Source organism: Mus caroli, unplaced genomic scaffold (assembly GCF_978045245.1).
Source record: "Mus caroli unplaced genomic scaffold, Mus_caroli_1 scaffold_15, whole genome shotgun sequence".
In the NCBI taxonomy this organism is placed as follows: Eukaryota; Metazoa; Chordata; class Mammalia; order Rodentia; family Muridae; genus Mus; species Mus caroli.
This window is the reverse complement of record NW_028227270.1, coordinates 58276448-58294995: the sequence shown is the minus strand read 5'-3', so window position 1 is coordinate 58294995 and position 18548 is coordinate 58276448. Positions and strand designations below refer to the sequence as shown.

At 40.7% G+C, this 18548-nt stretch overlaps 1 pseudogene; it reads left to right on the top strand.

The window, feature by feature from the left end:
• The window catches only part of LOC110288572 (uncharacterized), a 50470-nt pseudogene extending 49256 nt beyond the window's left edge, over positions 1-1214 (top strand).
• The last annotated feature ends 17334 nt before the right edge of the window (positions 1215-18548 follow it).

Here is an 18548-nt window from a genome sequence, read left to right as displayed (position 1 = left end):
ATTCATACAGGTGAAAGTATTCGTCAGTGTGATAAAGCTTTCACATGTTCCAATTTTCTTGTCAGTCATGAAAGAAGTCAGAGTGCAGAGAAAGCGTCTGAATATACTCAATGTGATAAAGTCTTTTTTTTTTATGCTCACAGTCATGCTCAAAGAATTCATACAGAAAAGAACACCCATGGAATTATTCAATTTGTTGAAGCCTTTGCTCAACATAGTCTCCAAATTCATAAAAGTGCACAAAGTGGAAAGAAACTCTATGAATGGAAGCAATCTGGTAAAGCCTTTGCAGATCACAGTCATCTTAAAATGCCTGAAAGAATTCACACCGGAGAGAAACCTTATGAATGTCATCAGTGTGAAAAAGCCTTTTCAAGTCACAGTAATCTCCTACAACCTGAAGGAACACATACTGAAGAGCAATGATATGAATGTCATCTGTGTGGTAAAGCCTTTTCACAGCATAGTCGTCTTAAAAGGCATGGAAGAAATCATACTGGAGAGAAACCCTACTGATGTGATCAATGTGGTAAAGCCTTTTCACAACACTAATCTCTCCAAAAGCATAAAAGAACACATACAGGAGAGAACCCCTACAAATGTAATGAATATGATAAAGCCTTTTCACGAAACCGTGATCTCCAAATGGATAAAAGAATACATTAACTGGAGAGAATCCCTACAAATGTAATCAATTTGACAAAGCCTTTTCTCCACATATTATGTTCCAAGTGCATAAAATAATACATGCTGAAGAGAAACCATACAAATGTAAAGAATGTGAAAAAGCCTTTCCCCAAAGCAGTGATCTCCAAAAGCATAAAAGGACACAGACAGGAGAAAAACCCTACAAATGTAATCAGTGTGAGAAAGTCTTTTCCCAACATCATAATCTCAAAATACATAAAAGAACACATACCTGAGAGAAACCCTTCAAATGTAATGAATGTGATAAAGCCTTTTCACAACCTTGTAACCTCCAGTCCCGTAGAAGAATTCATACTGGAGAGAAACCCTAGCAATGTAATAAATGTGAGAAAGGCTTTTTACAACATAGTCAGCTCCATTCACATAAAAGAATTCATACTGGAGAGAAACCCTACAGATGTAATAAAAAGGAGAAAGCCATTTTTCGACAGTATAATCTCCAAAGACATAAAAGAATACATACTGGATAGAAACCCGATGAATGTGATCTATGTGTGAAAGCCTGAATATGTCACAGGCATCTTCAAAAGCATAAAAGAATTAGTACTGTAGAGAAAGCTTAAGAATGTATATAATATGGTAAAATCTACAAGTATCCATAGTCTTAATCATCCTGAACATATTTGTATTGGCAAGAAACCCTCTGAATATTAACTGTGTGATAAAACCTATCCCAACACACTTATCTTCTAATGCATCAAGGAGCACATACTGGGGAGACAGAGGTGTGTGTGTGGGGGGGGAACTTATGAATGTACACAATGTGGTAAAAATCCATGCTGCAGGAAAGCCCTACAAATGTAGTCATTAAGGTAAAGCTTTGCACTTCACAGTATCTTTATGTGAGAGGAAAGCCATTAGCTTATACTAAATCTGTTACTTTAGCACATCACAGTAATTTTTCAACCTCTAAGAACTCATAAGTAAGGCAGGCTACGACTCTGATGGACTTGGAACAATTTTTAGCCAATCCACTTTCATTAAGTTACACAAAATTATTTATTCCTGAGAAAAACTCTAGCAAGTGTCAACTATCTGCTCAAATATGAAATGTCTCTATTTTTTTAACATGTAAATTCATAGGTTCAAAAGCCCTTTCAATTTCATTGATAAGGTAACTGGTTTAAATTTCACAGTTCACTTTAAGTCCATTAAATAACTCATTCATGTGTAAAACTATGGGTGCATATTAGTGTGTTTTCTGTTGATGGGAGAAAATATTTTAATTATTGTAGAAAAATCCCAAACCAGGGTTTCCAATCCCAACTTTGGCCATTTATTTTTCAGGTAAAAGACACACAGCCTTTATATTTATAATAAGCCTTAGTCAGCACATGAGCTTGGCAGATATTTATGCTCTATGCTATTATGTCTATTTCCCAGCCAATGATTTCATCCTAGAATTTGCCTTGGTTCATCTAGGCTATGCTTTGTCTGTGGCTTTGTGTGATTATGTGAATGCTGATTTCCAGAAAATTAAGCTGTTGTATAGCAGAAAATATAGGAAGATCTAAAACCCTGACCTGGTTCCTGGGAATAAACTTTTCTTAATTGCTTGGCCATGTGTCTACCCATGTAAATATTTTACAGTGTTTTATATCATCTTGATGTCAGAAAATGGAAAACACTTATACAAGAGAAAAACCCTATGTATGTTGATGATCTCATTATAGACTTTAGACACCACAGTTGTTTTTGACATCAGGGAAAAAAAATCCTGTTTAATTTCTTCTTCATCCTGGCCTTGAAGGAAGTATATTATTTCCCATTGTCACCCATGTGTTGTAGTAGAGATCACCAGTCGTGGTGGTGGATTTTTATATTCAAACTTTTGGAATCGATATTGACGTTTGTTCTATGAATTTCAAATCCATTTACAGGTGTTTATTAGGGGATCCTTGAGTTCATTCTGAGACTTAAGTTCACCTTTATTTCAACTTTACTTGTTGAAAGGTATTTTTCTGCTGCAATGAATTTAGTTGGATACCCCTCTTCTAAGTGGCCCATTCTTTAAATATAAGGATATGTGTGATTATACATTTCCAGTAAGGTTGCTGCTAAAAGCATGGTGATATCTGTTTGTTGTTTCATTTTATTCACGAACTTCTTTGAGATATTGTTGTATGTTATCCAGCCTGGCTTTGGTGTCAGTCTTTAGTCAGTATTTAGTTTTACCTCTTGATACTCATGTGTCAGCCTTCTGAGTACAAGTCCAGGAATCGGAGATGTATGCTCAGTGTGTCCTTTTTCTTTATCATGTTTAAATAATATTAATGTTAAAGTGCTTAATGGATGGAAATAGAAAGAACAATAAAATTCCTATCATATTCCTCTATCTCATAGAAATGTAATGTAGAATAATCAGCAATCAACTGTATATCTCACAACATAGCTTTCTATGCAATGTGTGTGTATATATTATTTGTCAGCCCATGCTTCTTCATGTCCTGTGAGTTATGCAGTTGGCACTTCATCTTGAGCTACTGCTGTCTTTTAATGAAATTATCTGTAGATGTAGGATGATGTAAATGCAGTGAGATTTTAAATCTTTTTACTTTGAGTCTGTGTAGGATGTGGTGATGTGTTTTTAGGTCAGGACAGATATGTGGAGACTGGAAGACAACTTTTTGGCTTCCACTTTTGGCCATCATTCTATGGAGATCTAGGTCAGGTTATCAGCCTTGCTCACCGTAGACATTTCACGTTGATCCTTCTCACTAATGCTCAAAGAAATAGAGAGATTCCATCAGTAGAATACTGTTTTCTGTTCAGACTATAAACAGGAAAGGACTGTTTTCTTTTCAGACTATTAACAAAACAGCCTCCAGAATGACATCATATGCGGAATACAAATTTTGTTCTTGCTTGTCTTGTCTTTGAGAATTAACTCAAGCTGAATTTTGGCTGTTACTAAAAAGTTTTTTTTTTTTTGAAAAAAAAATCTTTTATATGTGTGGAATAATTTCTTCCAAGAGATACATATTGATTCTAGAGCAGCTGCTCCCAGTCTAGAATCAGACTGAGAAAAGCTCCTCTGGTTGACTCTGGTGGCCTTGATCCCACTGTTGCTCCTGAGGGCAATAACATGTTGTCTTCTTGACTAACCTAGCTAAACCCTTCAATTAGCTGGGTGTCCCACCACTCAGTTTTTCAGTTACCCATTTGAATCATGTTGTCAACTTTGCATCACAGCAAGAGGAAAAGGATTTGGATGTGGACAATGGCTTTTAACTTCACACCAGAATCAGAGTAGTCTCTTGTTGTACAATTCACAGGGAGAAATATTCTAAGCAATCAGCTGCTAGAGTGACAATTATGCAAAAGTACCGCATTGTGACATGCTGAAGGATTTTGTAATTTCTCTGCATGTATTAATAATTCACGCCAGGTTCCCAGCAGATTTGTATGCATACAATTTGAGGAGGCGTGCTTGACCCAGTGAATATTGAATTTACCCGTACCAGGTGCGCCCTGTAGATATGTTTTATCACCTTTCATAGGTAATTCATCTCAGAGGGGTGAGGAAACAGGCCATTGGTTTTAACTGTGTGTATTTGTGATGTTTCCTATATGCTTGGCCCAGGGTGTGTCACTGTTGGAGCTGTGGCCTTATAGGTGTGTGCTTTAAGATCCTTGTCCTAGCTGCTTGGGAGCCAGTATTCTGCTATCAGTCTTCAGATGAAGATGGAGAATCCTCAGCTCCCCCTGCACCATGCTTGCCTGGACAGAGCTATGCTCCTACCTGAATGATAAGTGACTGAACCTTTGAAACTGTAAGCCAGCCCCAATTACTTCTTTGCTGTATAAGAGTTGCTTTGTTCATGCTGTCTGTTCAGTAAAACCCTAACTAAGTAGTAAAACCCTAAGACATTGTATGTTTACATATCTCAGAAGTTAACATTGTATTCAGGGGCAAGATTATATAGCACTTTCTTAATGCCTTTCTCTCTGCAGGGGAATGGCCATCTTTTATTATTTTTTTAAGATTCATTTATTTATTATATGTAAGTACAATGTAGTTGTCTTCAGACACTCCAGAAGAGGGCGTCAGATCTTGGTATGGATGGTTGTGAGCCACATGTGGTTGCTGGGATTGGAATTCAGGACTTTCAGAAGTTCTCGTAACTGCTGAGCCATCACTCCAGCCCTGCTTTCTCCTTTTCAAATTAGGATAGCTACGTAGATTTCTTTTTTTTTTTTTTTTAGCTTATTTGTCCTTTTTTCAGAATCAACAATTGATTACACTTTTTAACAAAATTATTATTTTAAACTAAAACCCCAGTATCAGGCCCTCTTCTCCCACCACCCTCTTACAGGTCCTCTCCACATTCTGTTTTGAGATGGAGGAACCAGTCCTGTGTATAATCCTCAAATCTACTTTTATCTCCACCCCTCTAGCCTGAACACATCATTCTCTACAGGACTAGGCACATCTCTTCACTGAGATCAGATATGACAGCCCACTTAGGGTAATGGAATCCACAGGCAGGCATCAAATCAGAGACAACCACCACTATAGTTTTTGGGGAATCCACATTAAAACCAATATGTACCTATGTTACATATATGAGAGAGGGCCTAAGTCCAGTTCATCCTCACAATTTGGATGGTTCTTCAGTCTCTGGGATCCATCAAGATTCCAGGGTAGTAGATTCTATTGGTCTTCCTGTGGATTCCCTATCTTCTTTGGGTCCCTCAATCTTTTCCTGAACTCAACTCTTCCAAACACTTCACCAAGCTCTGTTTAATGATTGTCTGTCTCTGCAGGTATTTCTGTTAGCTGTTCATTAGAGTCTCTCAGAAGTGAGGTTTGCTAGTATCCTGTCTGCTAGCATAACATGATATCATTAATAGTGTGAGGGATTGGTTCTTGTCCATGGGATGGGACGCAATTTGGGCCAGTTATTGATTGACCACTTCTTCCTTCTTTGCTATCTTCTCCCTGTTTGTCTTATAGACAGGGCAAGTTTTAGAAGGAAGTTTGTTTTTAGATAGATAGATAGAGTAGAGAATATAGTTTATTAAGCACAGGGGAGGGGAGTTAAGAAGGTAGTAGAGATAGAGAAGGTCAGAGAGAGAATAGAGGAGTAGAGGCTGGCCATGAGCACTGGAGAGAGAGGGGAAGAGGAATGGGGTGAAAGGGGGAGCAGGAGGGAGAGGACAGAGCTAGAGCAAGAAGTCAAGAGTAGATGGAAGATTTTGTGGGTGAGATGATGTCCTTATTTCTCCACTGGGAGACCTGCTTGGCTACAGGAAGTGGGCAATTCATGATCCACATCTTCCAGTCCTAGGAGTTTTAGCTAGAGGCTTGCAATAGTCATCTTGTGGGCTCCCTCTGTCTGTGATTCCTGGCAGAAGCTAAACATGTCTTTTGGATCCTATACCACCCATTTCCATTATCTTCTCTGCTTTCCCTGCACCTGAACCTCATTCCCCTCACCCACAGCTTCCTTTCAAATTTCTTTTCCCACCCAGTTTGAAATCTTATGAGGAACATGCAATCAGCCTTCCTTGGGCCCTCTTAATTATTTGGGTATTTTAGATCTATGAAGTTTAGTATGATTGTCCTATACTTTTTTTTTTTTTTTTGGTTTTTCGAGACAGGGTTTCTCTGTATAGCCCTGGCTGTCCTGGAACTCACTTTGTAGACCAGGCTGGCCTCGAACTCAGAAATCCGCCTGCCTCTGCCTCCCGAGTGCTGGGATTAAAGGCGTGCGCCACCACGCCCGGCCGATTGTCCTATACTTTATCTGTAATATCCACTTATAAGTCAGTGCATAACATTCATGTATTTTTGGGTCTGGGTTACCACACTCAGGATGACATTTTCTTATTCCATCCATTTGCCTGCATCATGCCCTTGTTTTCAATGCCTGACTGTTCTCGTGTAAAGGAATGGCATGTCCTTTATCCATTCTTCAGGTCAGCGACATGAAAGGTGTATTTTGCAGTTTATATCTGTCATGAATAAACCTGCTATTAACATAGTTGAGAAAGTGTCCTGGTGGAGTGGGGGAGCATGTTTTGGGTATATGCCCAGGAGTGATATAGCTGGCTCTTGAAGTAAAACAGTTCCCAGTTTTCTTGGAAGCTGACAAAATGATTTCCAAAGTGGTTCTATAAGTTTGCGCACCCACCACCAATACAAGAGTGTTTCTCTGGCTCCACATTCTTTCCAACATGTGCATTTTTTGAGTCTTTGATGTTTGCAATTCCAGTGGGTGTAAGATGGATCCTCAAAGTTTTGATTTGAATTTCCCTGATGACGAGAGACTTTGAGCATTTCTTAAATATTCCTTGGCCACTCACAATTCCTCTGTTGAGACTTCTCTGATAAGTACTGTACCCCATACTTTAATTGGGATATTTGGGTTGTTGGTGTCTAACCTTTTGAGTTCTTTAGAAATTTGAATATTATACCTCTGTCAGATGAAGGATTATTGAAGATTATGTTCCAGTGTGTAGGCTCCTGTTTGGTCCTACTGGCAGTGACCTTTGCCTCACAGAAGATCTGCTGTCTTGTTTTTATTTATTTATTTGTTTGTTTGTTTTATGTTTTTTGTAAAGATTTGTTTATGTATATGAGTACACCAGAGTTATCTTCAGACACCCCAGAAGAGAGCATAAGATCCCATTATAGATGGTTGTGAGTCACCATGTGGTTGCTGGGAATTGTACTGGGGACCTCTGGCAAAGCAGTCAGTGCTCTTAACCACTGAGCCATCTCTCCAGCCCAAAGATGTATGTATAATTTGGCAATTCATGCTCCTTCATATCCCCATTAGTTATCCATTTGGCACTTCATCTTGAATTACTCAGTTGTGATAGAATTATCTAGAGATGCTAGATATTGCAAGAGCAATGAGATGTATTATCTTGTTTTGTGTTGTATGTGTGTGAATATGATAATGGGCCTTTAGGGCCCCATGGATTTATGGAGACTGGAAGATGATTTTGTGTGATCACATTTGGCCATCTATATACATTGATCAATATCAGTTTGCCAACCTTGCACACCAGAAGTGTTTCACACTGAGCCTTCTCATAGATGCTCAAATAAGATTAGGTGGATCAAACATTTTAACAGAAAACATTACCTTCATTTTAGATTGTAAACATTTTGTCCTATAAGGATGGAGGAAAACAGTACAAGGTGATAACACATTTTATCTGCAAAAGAAAATAATGTACTGCTAAGTCCTTTTAAAAATGTGTTATTTTATTCTTAGGTGAAAACCCTTCTTTAGAACACTTTTCTGAGCACCACAAATGAATGCCAGACAACTGTCTCAGTGGGTAGAGCTAGTTGCTTCTAAACGCGATGACCTGAGTTCAGTCAGTGAGAGACCCATATTATCCACAATATTTTCTTATTTGTATACTTAGGTTCTGGCTTATGCATGTCACACACCAGCAGTATATAAATGGTACAAAATAAGATACAACGGTGTGAGTCACAGCCAAAACCTCCTTGGGTTTTATTTCTAGAAGTCCCATAATGGAAGTAGATAATAGACACCTGTTAGGTGTTTTCTCACTGCTGCCTACACCCATGGCACAGCTGTATATCCACAAACACAGTTGAAACAATTTTCCATGGAGGAAATAAACAGAGCCAAGAAAATAACCCCATTTTTGAAAACATGAAATGATTTGCCAGTTTAAATTATTACTATTACATTTCAGTAGTACTGAACATAAAAACCATGAGGTTTACTCTTCAGTTCTTATCTTGTCATTAGTTCTTTGGTTCAAATGTAAGTCACTTAAAAAACGTCTCAGCTCATCTTAGAGGTGCATACCTGTAAACCTATGACATTAGGGATGGTGGTAGGCATGTCTCTGAGTTTTAGGCCAGGGTGGTGTACATAGTGAGTTCTTGGAGAGACATATTTTATAGTGTAATTCTATCTCAAAGAAAAAAAAATCCAAAAAGAAAGAGCATACCTCATTTTATTGAAAATTGTCTAATACAATCTGTCTGGTTTCTGGACTCATTTGGCAGCAGTAGGAGTCTCTGATGTAATTTATGCTTTTTGTAATGAGAGAAGAGTACCATGCATGTATGAAGATTGACTAGCTGAATTGGATCCTATTCTGGTTCCTTAAGGTCTGTAAAACGTTCATTTCTGAATTCAGAGTGATGGTGACTCTAGGTGTCATCAAGGCCATTGTCAGGGGACCCTGGACCTCAAAACCAGGTCACTCTAGAACTGTGGATGTCAGGCATTTCAAAAGAACCATGGAGTATGGATTGGGGGTGGGGAGGTGAGGCTTTGGTTTTAAAAGAAAGAGGAAGAAAAGGCCCTCTGGCGTGCAATGCTTGGGGTGTAGCTGAACACCAGCTGCCTTCTATTGTACTCTTTTATCCACTCAGCTGTGGTGGGTCAGTCCTTTCCTGTTCTTCCCCTCTTTTTATCAAGGCAACTACACAGATCAGTGGATGATAGCACCTTGCGTACCCCATGGGGCGTCTCCAATTAGGCCATAAAGCCTCTCAGTCCCTACCCCATTCTCCCTGTATAAGGCCTGGATGGTAGGAATTGGATACTCAGCTCTCCCTTTGGTTGTGGTGTAGTGTTACAGTGGATGCCAGGAATTTTGAATTTTCCTTGGATGACTTTTCCCTCTAGTTAAGGACTTCTGTGTATAATAAATATTTATTTGTTAACTAAATGCTTTTCAGGAGAGCAAGGAGCTAAAATTCTGTTCAGAACTTAGAAAAGGGAGAAATTTCTGTTTCAAATTAGTCACATGAACAAATATGTTAATCTGTTTTCTTCTTCTCCTTCTCCTTCTCCTTCTCCTTCTCCTTCTCCTTCTCCTTCTCCTTCTCCTTCTCCTTCTCCTTCTCCTTCTCCTCCTTCTTCTTCTTCTTCGTTTTAAGATTTATTATATTTATTATTTGTAAGTACACTGTAGCCTTCTTCAGTCACCAGAAGAGGGCATCAGGTCTTGTTACAGATAGTTGTGAGCCACCATGTTGTTGATGGGAATTGTACTTGGGACCTGCAGAAGAGCAGTCAGTGCTCTTAACCTCTGAGCCATCTCTCCAGCCCAGTTAATCTGTTTTCAATTTTCATTAGTAATTTTTTTTTTACTTTATTCATTTCTGTTGTTTTATTTTAAAGACTATTCTTACGATTGATGGCCCAGAAATATAATCTGTTCTAGAACATCAGAGAATTCTGCCTACCTTGCCTCCAGATTACCAGCATTATAGGTGGGCATGTGACAGCTAGATAAATGAGTTCTTTTAATTGGCATAGTGAACATGAGTGGCTGAGTCTATATTGTTTGTGTCACCAAATGACTAGGGCAGATTCTGTCCTTATTCTATAGATGGTGAAACTGAGACTCAGAGTGTTAAGTCAGTACTGAATAGATATGTGGAACTGCTCTTCTTATTCCTGCTGTTTCCAGGGACTCAGTCAATGAAGTGGAAGTCACCTCAGCCAGACATGGAGGCACAGGCCTGCAATCATGGTGCTTGGAAAGTGGAGACAGAAAGGGACAGGCCCAAAGAGTTGATAAATTCCCTGCTTTGACAGTACCTAATATTAGCAATGAACATTGAGGTAATCAATTTTAGATGATTGATAACTATCCTGCTGGCCTATTTTTGGGGTCCAACACCAGGCGTTCTAGAATCTGCAAAAAAGCCAGGCGGTGGTAGCCCACACCTTTGATCCCAGCACTTGGGAGGCAGAGGCAGGTGGATTTCTGAGTTCGAGGCCACCCTTGTGTACAGAATGAGTTCCAGAACAGCCAGGGCTACACAAAGAAACCCTGTCTTGGAAAACAAAAACAAAACTGAAAACAACAAAAACAAAAGAATCTGCATAAAAAATGAATTTACCAAAAAAATCAAATTACTATAGTTACACTAGTCCTAGCAAAAGGGTATCTAGGTACTGATTGTGCTTCCGTTTTTTGTTTGTTTGTTTGTTTGTTTGTTTGCTTTGTTTTTGTTTTTTTTTTTTTTTGTTTTGTTTTTTGGTTTTTGGAGACGGGTTTTTTTTGTGTAGCCCTGGCTGTCCTGGAACTCACTTTGTAGACCAGGCTGGCCTCAAACTCAGAAATCTGCCTGCCTCTGCCTCCCCAGTGCTGGGATTAAAGGCCATTTTTTTTCTCTTTCAAATTTTAAGATAATCTTCCTGATAGAATAGGCTTAAGTTATACTTGGTGGGCTCTAATCAAATCCCTCCTCTCCGGAACTCATAATCATCAAGCCCATTTAAAGTCCCCCCTCCCATAGGTATAAAAGCTATTTACTAAGAGCAAAGACCCGAGACTCATTTCTTCTTGGATACACCCATAGTACGGCCCCTGCAGCCAGTGGTCTTGGTGTGCTGGCCACGGACACGAAGGCCCCAAAAGTGGTGCAGCTCTCTATGGGCTCGAATTTTCTTCAGCAGCTCCAGGTCCTCAGGCAACTTGTTGTCTAGACCTTTGGTCAGAACCTGGCTGCACTTCCCATCCTTCACATCCTTCTGTCTGTTCAGGAACCAGTCTGGAATGTTGTACTGCCGTGGGTTCTGCATGATGGTGATCACTCGCTCCACCTCATCCTCCGTGAGTTCTCCAGCCCTTTTGGTGAGGTTGATGTCTGCTTTCCTCAACACCACGTGAGCATATCTCCGCCCCATGCCCTTAATGGCAGTGATGGCAAAGGCTATTTTCCGCAGCCCATCGGTGTTGGTGTTGAGTATTTCCAAAATGTGCTGGGACTTCTCAGCAGGCAACAATCCACATAGAGGCAAGGTCAAATAGTATTGGAAAAATGCTATTCTTTCTAAAAGGAAATGAACTGCTCCTTTTCAAAGTCAGAATGGGTATGTGTTTTTTCAATAATATTTATGTTTGTAAAAAGTCAATTATTGGTTCCCTATAAATACTGCACTGCTCTTGTTTCCATTTGGTTATGTTTCCCAGGCATAAGAATTTCTTTCCATTTCTTTTACAAGTGCTGCTTAAGACAAGGTCTCCTGAAGCCCAAGCTGACTCATGCCATGTAATTGAGACTTGCCTTGAACATCTAATCCTGTCTCTAAAGCCACGTGATGGGAAGACAGTCCTGCATGCTTTCTAGGCTAGACTTTGAAGGTGAAAGTTTTCCTGGTATGGCTTTACTTGACATTAGCAATGAGTAGTGATGTCACCAACTTTCCATCTTGATGGTCACCTTGACTGGCCATTACTCTGGTCTGCAGCCCAGGCAATTAAGGGTCTGAATAAAGAACTGAACTTCCTGTCAACTGTTGTGGCCACCAATGCAATTATTTCAAATGACTTTAGTTAAAGGAGTTCAGTTATCTAAAACCAAACACATGGGCACTCTGAGGGGTTTGTATTATTTTCAACATTTAACATGGGAAAACCCTTCTTTAATCTGGAAGTATAGATTGAGAAGAAAAAAATCAATCTAGGCCAGAAGTTCTGCTGTGAGCCTACATATATAAAGGACATTGAAGATGGTAGTTCTTTCTTTTTCTATTCTTCCCACATACTGGCTTGCAAGGTATTTTTTATATTTTTCTGGCATTAAGGCTCCATCTTTGGAATTCTGTTACGTACTGAACACCAACTGAGACTTACAGGAACTACTGTTTTCTTCAACTCTCCATTGGTACAGTCATTGATTTACTAGTGGGGCCACATTCTGTGAGCCACTCTTATCTTTCGGCATACTTAGAGAGATCCATGCTCTAAGTTCTGTTCATTTGTAAAACTTTTACTAATACAGATATGTTTTTTCACCTTCCCACGAAGGAAGACGTGCTGGCTAACAATAGTGCTCCATAGTGATTGGCATCCATCCCCTGCTTTTCTCCCAGGGTTATTTGTAGTCTCATATGTAGCAATTGAATATTACCTGCGGTTTTCCTGATGTCAGTGTAAAATCAGAGAAGCAAACATCACATTTTGTGTACTAAAATCAATCTTTAATTGTAAATATCTTTGGAACCTATAGTTCACTCTGGTCCAAGTTGAATACTGTACTGTGCAAGGTGTGGATCTTGATTCCCCAGAGGAGGAAGGGGCAGAGCTAGGAGGAGGAGGAGAACCAGTGCCCTCAGCCTTGGTGAGCAGGAAGAAGAAATTCCTGCTGAGTTCTGGATGACAGAAAGATAGACTATTGGAGGACAGGACTGAAAGTAAGTCTTGCAGATCTGAAAATGGTCAACTCCTGGATAAGAAACCGGAGCTGGGAAGCCCAATACTGTATACCTATGGCTCACTCTAACCCTAAGGAAGGTGGTCATGTCAATCAAGATTCACTAGCCAATTATAGCCTCGGATAGGCCCGCCAATAGAAGTAGAGGGGTGTTCTTCCGTGGGCCACATTTCCGGCTCTCCTCTTAGTTGCTGAGCAGGCTGAAAGCTTGGTCTGAGGTGTTTTGGATCTCTGCTGCCAGGGGCCTTAGGGAATTTCAAGTGATCTACAACGTGGCGGCATGGTGAGCATGGGACCACTGCCCTTAACTGGAAGGAGCAGGGGGCTAAGCATTTGGAGTCGGGGTGATGGGATGCAGGGGACCAGCCCTGGCCATTCTTGGTTCCTTCTGAGGCAGCTGAGAGGGAAGAGTGTCTGAGGTGACAAGACTTGGCCTTCAGAGATATTTAGTGTTGCTGTTTAGTATTAACTCGTTTCCCTATCTTAAGTCTCAGTCGCTTTGATGGGAAGACAGTGCTGCCTCTCTTCTAGCCTGGGCTTTGAAGGGGAAAGTTTTCCTGGTTTGGCAGAACTTGACATTAGCAATGAGAAGTGAGGTAATCAATTTGACATGGTCGATAATCACCTTGACTGACCATTACTCTGGCTGCAGAAAAGGCAGTCATGAATCTGGATAAAGAACTGAACTTATTGTCAACTGTAATCGACACTACTTCAAGTAGTTCTAAGTACTGTATTAAAACAAGTTGAGTAACCTAAAACTGAAACTGGTGGGCATTGTGAAAGTGTTTTCTATTTTTTGTAACATTTAACATGGGAGAACCCTTCTTTATTCTGGAGCTTTTGAATTGACAAAAACAGTCTTTAATTTGGGCCATAGCTTCTGGTGGCAGCCTACATTTATAAAGGATATTGAAGATGATAGCTCCTTCTCTTTTTCTGAATGCCATAATCTGGCACGAGAGATCATTTGATTTTTGTAGCATTAAAGTTCCTTCTTTGGAATTATGGTATATGCAGAAGACCAGTAGAAACATACAGGCACTCCTGTATCCTTCAACTTTCCATTGGTATGCACTTATTGGGTTTCTTAGTTGGACCACATTCTGTGAGCCATTCTGTTTTTTCTTTTTCTTTCTTTTTTTTTTTTTTTTTTTTTTGGTCTTTTTGAGGCAGGGTTTGTTTGTATAGCCGTAGCTGTGCTGTAACTCACTTTGTAGACCAGGCTGACCTTGAATTTAGAAATCCACCTGCCTCTGCCTCCCGATTGCTGGCGTGCACCACCAAGCCCAGCTCTGTAAGCCATTCTTATATATCCACTTTCTACATAAATAGAGAAATCCATACTATCAGTTCTGTTCAAGTGGAAAACCTTTACTAATACAGATAGGTTTTTTTTTTTTTTTTTTCACCTTTTCACTCAGGAAGATGTGCTGGCTAACAGTAGTGCTCCATAGTGATTAGAATCCATTTCCTCACTTCCTGCTTTTCTCTCAGGGTTGTCTGGAGAATCATACTCAAAGGACAAGATAAACCCTATTTTTCTCCATTTAAGGAGCCCCGTGGTTGCCATTTGACGACCAGTCCTGATTTCAAAAAGATACCAGCTTTAGGAATAAAGTGTAAATCCCAAAGTAAGTCATAAGACACCATGTGTAGGAACAGAGTCATAAAATCTAGAAGAAGATTGTAGAACCCTCTTCAAGAGACCAGACTGGGGATAACCACAGAAATCGGGAACTATCTGAGAATGGTCCATCCGGGCTGGGCAACCCTACTTCATCATATGGTGAAAAGTTCATGGCATAGGATTGCAGATCACTGACAACCTGCGACCCCCTACATCCACCAATGAAATTTTAGACTACCCTATCATTCTAGAGGGTTCCACCTGTTTCCTATAAGGAGGTCCTCATACCTTTGTCTGGGGTCGCCATTTCAAAGAATGCTGGTTGTTTCTCCAGAATGAGTGCCTTTTCTTTTTGCATATTATCTGATCTGGGGTCTTCAGTGATTTTTCCACCCTTTCAATATGTAGCAGGTGAATATTAGCTGCAGTATTTCTGAGATCAGTGTAAAATCACAGTAACAAATATCACATTTTATATCTTAAAATGATGCAGTAATTGATAATATGCATGGAACCATTCTGCCTGTGGTTCATAAGGTTCACTCTTCTACAACATGAATAATGAACTGTGCAAGCTACCCATCTCGATTCTAGGAGGAGGAGGAGATGCAGACGAGGGCCGGGAGGAGAAGAAGAAAAGGAGGAAGAGGAGTAGGAGGAGGAGGGGTTGGGAAACATTAGGAAGAAGAGGACAAGGAGGAGGAACTGTAGGATGAAAGTAGGAGAAAAAGGAGGAGGAGAAACAGGAGGAAGAGGGGAGGAGGAAGATTATGAAATGGAGGGAGAAGATATTTGTGCTCACTGCTGGTAACAGAAAGCTAGCCTATTGGAGGACAGGCACACACAAAACTGAAACAAAGATCTTGCAAATCTGTAAAGTTTCAAGTCCTGGACTGATTTTCCTGGGCAGGAAGCCCTAAGAGGCAAGCTTTCAGCACAGTCTATCCCTAAGGCCAGTGCTCTTGTCACTCAAGTTTCACTGGCCAATCAGGGACTACTGGAAAACTGTCCAATCAGACGATGAGGAGGGCTCTTCTGGGTGCTTTGTTCCCTGTTGGAGGTTTAACAGCATAGCAAAGCAGGGTTCTATGGTTGGTTGTGATGTGCTTTGACCTCTGATGCTGGGTGCCTTTGCAGAGTGCAGGCAAGCTATTAAGTCTCGTCATGGTGAGCATGTGACCATTGCCACTAACCTGAAGGAGCAGTGGTCTGAGAAGCAGGAATCCTGATAGTGGGCTCTCCCCTGGGTTAGGTGGAAAGTAACAGCCAGCTGTGCGATTCCATGAGGTCTTAATCACTAGATGTACTCGGTTGTGGCATCTGAATAACTTCATTATGGGAGCTTCATCTGCACAAAGCTTTTGGAGAAAGGGCTTGCGATGTAGAAACATACTTAGCAAGATGCCAAATTTGGAGAGGCTGAGATTCTCAGGTACCTTCTAGACATTGCACCCTGGCCGCCAATTAAGTACCATTTGGAGTTAATTTTGTGGCACTTGTAAACTCCATCTCACGAACTCCAAACATATGCTCTGATAAGAAGCATAGAGTAGAATCGCTGATTGAAAAGACTTTCCAATAATAAGAAAATGTGAAGAAACATTTAGTTGAGGGAGAGACTGCCTCCTAAACACCCACAGAGAAGTAGTATGGTAACCAGGCATCTGAGAGACTAGGATGCTAGGATGGATACACAGGGTTGTTCATCAGGATTGTGGGGGAAATATCGCTCCAGGTCATAACAAAGGGGACAACCCTGATTAATAAATAGGCCCTTTCCCAGGTCACAGACCAGCCCTTTAACAAGCTGCTTAATGAAATATTGCAGGCTCACAACCAACACTAAGGCCTGGTGTGCCATAAAGGATAATTTTTCTTCTTGAAAAAGCATAGTTCTGCCCCATGGTCAAGACATCTGTCAACACCATTTGGAAAGGAAAAACACTGTTGTGGTGAGGACTGTCCTGATCAAGCACGGCTATCCCTGAGGCCTTCATAGATGGAGAATGACATAGCTTCTTCTCAAACTCAGCAACATTCTCAGTTGGGCCTGTAACAGCCTGGGGCCTAGGCCTTGGGATCTTTCCCTAAGGCCATGAGGTATTGACAAAGAAACATAGAAAAAGATCTCCTTCTCTAAAACCAGGCATATTCTTGGGAGAGCTGGTAATGGTCTGGGGCCAGAGCCTGTGGAGAGGGGTGGTTTCTTATCCTGAGAATCTAATAGTTCCTACCACATAGGGCTGATGATGTCAATCACAGACCACCGTAGGCATGGGCAGTGATGCCAATGAGATTACTGTGTTCTCCTTGAGCAGCAGTGTTTGATTAGATTCTTCCTTTGTCCCATTGTATGCTAGTTTCTGCTGACTGCATGGAAGGCTCCCATATCTTTCCATTTCCCCCTGTAGGTAGTATACATGCTGCCATTCTTTTTGTTGTTGTTGTTGTTGTTTTTCAAGACTGGGCTTCTCTGTGTAGCCCTGCTATCTTGGAACTCACTTTGTAGACCTGGCTGGCCTCGAACTCAGAAATACATCTGCCTCTGCCCCCTGAGTGCTGGGATTAAAGGTGTGGGCCACCACGCCCAGCTACAAGCTGCCATTCTTATGAAGCTTCCTTAGCATAAGCCTTAGCAACTTACTACTCCATCCCAGCTTCCTGTACCTCTTCTAGGCTAGGCTTTGAAGGTGAAAGTTGTCCTGATATGGCTGTACTTGACATTAGCAATGAATTGTGAGGTCACCAATTTTCCATATTGATAGTCACCTGACTGGCCATTACTATAGTCTGCAGACCAGACAATTAAGAATCTGGATAGAAGCCTGACGATGGTGGCCCACAATATAGTCCCAGCACTGGCGAGGCAGAGGCAGTTGGATTTCTGAGTCTGAGGACAGCCTGATCTACAGGGTAAGTTCCAGCACAGCCAGGGCTATACAGAGAAACCCTGTCTTGAAAAAAACAAAACAAAACAAAACAAAACAAAACAAAACAAAACAAAACAAAACAAAAAAGAATCTGGATAAAAACAAAACTTCCTGTCAACTGTTGTTGCCACCAATGCAATTATTTCAAATGACTTTAGTTAAAGGAGTTCAGTTACCTAAAATCAAACAGATGGGCACTCTGAGGGGGTTTTATTATTTTCACCATTTAACATGGGAAACCCCTTCTTTAATCTGGAGATTTAGATTGAGAAGAAAAAAAACTAATCTAGGCCAGAAGTTCTGCTGTGAGCCTACATATATAAAGGATATTGAAGATGGTAGTTCTTTCTCTTTCTATTCTTCCCACATACTGGCTTGCAAGGTTTTTTTATTTTTCTGGCATTAAGGCTCCATCTTTGGAATTCTGTAACATGCTGAACACCAGCTGAGACATACAAGAACTACTGTTTTCTTCAACTCTCCATTGGTACAGTCATTGATTTACTAGTGGGGCCACATTCTGTGAGCCATTCTTACCTATCCACTTTCTGCATATGTAGAGAGATCCATGCTCTGAGTTCTGTTCATCTGGAAAACCTTTACTAATACAGATCTGTTTTTTTCACCTTCCCACGTAGGAAGATGTGCTGGCTAACAATAGTGCTCCATAGTGATTGGAATCCATCCCCTGCTTTTCTCCCAGGGTTGTCTGGAGTCTCATCTGTAGCAATTGCATATTAGCTGGGGTTTTCCTGATGTCAGTGTAAAATGAGAGAAGCAAACATCACATTTTATGTCCTAAAAATCTCTCTTTAATTGTAAATATCCTTGGAACCTTTGGTTCACTCTGCTCCAAGTTGAATAATGTACTGTGCAAGCTGTGGATCCTTGGAGGAGGAGGGGGAGGAGCGAGGAGGAGGAGAACTGGCTGTGACATTTGAGGAACAGGAAGAAGATATTCCTGCTGAGTTCTGGATGACAGAAAGATAGACTGTTGGAGGACAGGACTAAAAGGAAGTCTTGCAGATCTGAAAAGGGTCAGCTCCTGGATAAGAAACCCGAGCTGGGAAGCCCAATGAAGTGTGCCTACAGTGCACTCTAA